We start from the raw sequence: 4,719 nt of genomic DNA on the forward strand, positions 1-4,719 counted from the left end.
TGTTTTACCACTAGACTCTGCTCTTGAGTATCAAGAAAGCAAACATAAACTGCTTTCATGTGTTGTGTTCTTTGTTTCTATGTAATCACACACAACTTTTTCACATCAACGATCAGCTGACAATGTGGAAGACGCCTCATCAAGCTCAAGCACCTCAGTCATAAGCTGCCTACTCACATTAGCATGAAGACAAATAGTTATTTCACAATAGGTGTGGAAGGGGCTTGGACGTGAACTGCACAGCTATCAGTTAGTGTCCCCGAATATTTAAAATGAGCACGTCCCAGGGCAGAAACTCACTTTAATGAGACTCCTTGGAGGACTACCACCTACATAAATGGGCTCCAGACCAGATGGAAATCATGGAGTTAGCAGGAAGTCGTCTTTACCAGAGCTCTACGACTGTGGCCTTTTCTCTACCAAAACAGTAAGTAGTCCTTACCAAAGATCTCCAACTCTGGCCTTTTCCCTACCGAACCTGTCACAATTGGTACCCTAACAATAGCATTGACTTGTCTATATAATGCAGTAAGTGCTACTTGTTGGTGTAGTTTGACGTGACTTATGCAACAAAAAAATCACCGGATAGTCAGTGTTATCCTCTTGTTGCCAATAGAAAGATTAATTCAAAGAAAAGCATTATTTGAGGCCATAGCTCATAAGTGCTTCTCTTTGGGGTAGTCTTAACTCTGTTACTTATAGGTAATTTCCATAGCTCTCAGCTTTCCAGAACATGCTGAATTCTACTTCAACTTGAGCACCTTTCTTTTATCAAGCCACAGAAAGTGCTATTAAGTTGAGGTCTGATTTTGCATTGAATTACAGCAACCACTTTTTAACGAGTCTCTACATCTACCTACATGTCACAACAGAAACCCCAACAAAAGCATTGACTGGTTTGGTCTGCAGTAAGTGCTTTTTATTGGGGTATCTGTTCATGGCCATTTGAAAACAAGCATTCTGTGGTGCTTTTCTGAACATGGATGTCCTCCCAGTTTCACATTAAAGTTACCTTAAATGGAAGCATACATTTTTTGCTGGAAGAATAAGTGCTTCTCTTTGGGGTAGCCATAACTGTGTTTTGCCACTAGGCTCTGCTCTTGAGTACAAAGAAAGACTACATAAACTTAATTTATGTGATATGTGCTGTTTCTAGCTAATCATGCACTCTTTTTTCATACAGAATGAATAGATTCTCTTTTGAATTACAGCAACTACTTTTTATTGAGTCTCTACATGTCACAACAGCAACCCTAACAAAAGCATTGACTGGTTTCACCTGCAGTAAGTGCTTTTTATTAGGGTAGCTGTTAATGGCCATTCTACAGCAAGCATTCTGTGGAGCTGTTCTAAACATAGTTTATCTCCTTGCTTCACATTAAAGTTACCTTAAATGGAAGCATATATTTTATGCTGGAAGAATAAGTGCTTCTCTTTAAGGTTAACATAACTGTGTTTTACCACTAGACTCTGCTCTTGAGTATCAAGAAAGCAAACATAAACTGCTTTCATGTGTTGTGTTCTTTGTTTCTATGTAATCACACACAACTTTTTCACATCAACGATCAGCTGACAATGTGGAAGACGCCTCATCAAGCTCAAGCACCTCAGTCATAAGCTGCCTACTCACATTAGCATGAAGACAAATAGTTATTTCACAATAGGTGTGGAAGGGGCTTGGACGTGAACTGCACAGCTATCAGTTAGTGTCCCCGAATATTTAAAATGAGCACGTCCCAGGGCAGAAACTCACTTTAATGAGACTCCTTGGAGGACTACCACCTACATAAATGGGCTCCAGACCAGATGGAAATCATGGAGTTAGCAGGAAGTCGTCTTTACCAGAGCTCTACGACTGTGGCCTTTTCTCTACCAAAACAGTAAGTAGTCCTTACCAAAGATCTCCAACTCTGGCCTTTTCCCTACCGAACCTGTCACAATTGGTACCCTAACAATAGCATTGACTTGTCTATATAATGCAGTAAGTGCTACTTGTTGGTGTAGTTTGACGTGACTTATGCAACAAAAAAATCACCGGATAGTCAGTGTTATCCTCTTGTTGGCAATAGAAAGATTAATTCAAAGAAAAGCATTATTTGAGGCCATAGCTCATAAGTGCTTCTCTTTGGGGTAGTCTTAACTCTGTTACTTATAGGTAATTTCCATAGCTCTCAGCTTTCCAGAACATGCTGAATTCTACTTCAACTTGAGCACCTTTCTTTTATCAAGCCACAGAAAGTGCTATTAAGTTGAGGTCTGATTTTGCATTGAATTACAGCAACCACTTTTTAACGAGTCTCTACATCTACCTACATGTCACAACAGAAACCCCAACAAAAGCATTGACTGGTTTGGTCTGCAGTAAGTGCTTTTTATTGGGGTATCTGTTCATGGCCATTTGAAAACAAGCATTCTGTGGTGCTTTTCTGAACATGGATGTCCTCCCAGTTTCACATTAAAGTTACCTTAAATGGAAGCATACATTTTTTGCTGGAAGAATAAGTGCTTCTCTTTGGGGTAGCCATAACTGTGTTTTGCCACTAGGCTCTGCTCTTGAGTACAAAGAAAGACTACATAAACTTAATTTATGTGATATGTGCTGTTTCTAGCTAATCATGCACTCTTTTTTCATACAGAATGAATAGATTCTCTTTTGAATTACAGCAACTACTTTTTATTGAGTCTCTACATGTCACAACAGCAACCCTAACAAAAGCATTGACTGGTTTCACCTGCAGTAAGTGCTTTTTATTAGGGTAGCTGTTAATGGCCATTCTACAGCAAGCATTCTGTGGAGCTGTTCTAAACATAGTTTATCTCCTTGCTTCACATTAAAGTTACCTTAAATGGAAGCATATATTTTATGCTGGAAGAATAAGTGCTTCTCTTTAAGGTTAACATAACTGTGTTTTACCACTAGACTCTGCTCTTGAGTATCAAGAAAGCAAACATAAACTGCTTTCATGTGTTGTGTTCTTTGTTTCTATGTAATCACACACAACTTTTTCACATCAACGATCAGCTGACAATGTGGAAGACGCCTCATCAAGCTCAAGCACCTCAGTCATAAGCTGCCTACTCACATTAGCATGAAGACAAATAGTTATTTCACAATAGGTGTGGAAGGGGCTTGGACGTGAACTGCACAGCTATCAGTTAGTGTCCCCGAATATTTAAAATGAGCACGTCCCAGGGCAGAAACTCACTTTAATGAGACTCCTTGGAGGACTACCACCTACATAAATGGGCTCCAGACCAGATGGAAATCATGGAGTTAGCAGGAAGTCGTCTTTACCAGAGCTCTACGACTGTGGCCTTTTCTCTACCAAAACAGTAAGTAGTCCTTACCAAAGATCTCCAACTCTGGCCTTTTCCCTACCGAACCTGTCACAATTGGTACCCTAACAATAGCATTGACTTGTCTATATAATGCAGTAAGTGCTACTTGTTGGTGTAGTTTGACGTGACTTATGCAACAAAAAAATCACCGGATAGTCAGTGTTATCCTCTTGTTGGCAATAGAAAGATTAATTCAAAGAAAAGCATTATTTGAGGCCATAGCTCATAAGTGCTTCTCTTTGGGGTAGTCTTAACTCTGTTACTTATAGGTAATTTCCATAGCTCTCAGCTTTCCAGAACATGCTGAATTCTACTTCAACTTGAGCACCTTTCTTTTATCAAGCCACAGAAAGTGCTATTAAGTTGAGGTCTGATTTTGCATTGAATTACAGCAACCACTTTTTAACGAGTCTCTACATCTACCTACATGTCACAACAGAAACCCCAACAAAAGCATTGACTGGTTTGGTCTGCAGTAAGTGCTTTTTATTGGGGTATCTGTTCATGGCCATTTGAAAACAAGCATTCTGTGGTGCTTTTCTGAACATGGATGTCCTCCCAGTTTCACATTAAAGTTACCTTAAATGGAAGCATATATTTTTTGCTGGAAGAATAAGTGCTTCTCTTTGGGGTAGCCATAACTGTGTTTTGCCACTAGGCTCTGCTCTTGAGTACAAAGAAAGACTACATAAACTTAATTTATGTGATATGTGCTGTTTCTAGCTAATCATGCACTCTTTTTTCATACAGAATGAATAGATTCTCTTTTGAATTACAGCAACTACTTTTTATTGAGTCTCTACATGTCACAACAGCAACCCTAACAAAAGCATTGACTGGTTTCACCTGCAGTAAGTGCTTTTTATTAGGGTAGCTGTTAATGGCCATTCTACAGCAAGCATTCTGTGGAGCTGTTCTAAACATAGTTTATCTCCTTGCTTCACATTAAAGTTACCTTAAATGGAAGCATATATTTTATGCTGGAAGAATAAGTGCTTCTCTTTAAGGTTAACATAACTGTGTTTTACCACTAGACTCTGCTCTTGAGTATCAAGAAAGCAAACATAAACTGCTTTCATGTGTTGTGTTCTTTGTTTCTATGTAATCACACACAACTTTTTCACATCAACGATCAGCTGACAATGTGGAAGACGCCTCATCAAGCTCAAGCACCTCAGTCATAAGCTGCCTACTCACATTAGCATGAAGACAAATAGTTATTTCACAATAGGTGTGGAAGGGGCTTGGACGTGAACTGCACAGCTATCAGTTAGTGTCCCCGAATATTTAAAATGAGCACGTCCCAGGGCAGAAACTCACTTTAATGAGACTCCTTGGAGGACTACCACCTACATAAATGGGCTCCAGACCAGATGGAAA

The sequence above is a fragment of the Oncorhynchus masou genome, unplaced genomic scaffold, assembly GCF_036934945.1.
Source record: "Oncorhynchus masou masou isolate Uvic2021 unplaced genomic scaffold, UVic_Omas_1.1 unplaced_scaffold_2336, whole genome shotgun sequence".
NCBI classification, from domain to species: Eukaryota; Metazoa; Chordata; class Actinopteri; order Salmoniformes; family Salmonidae; genus Oncorhynchus; species Oncorhynchus masou.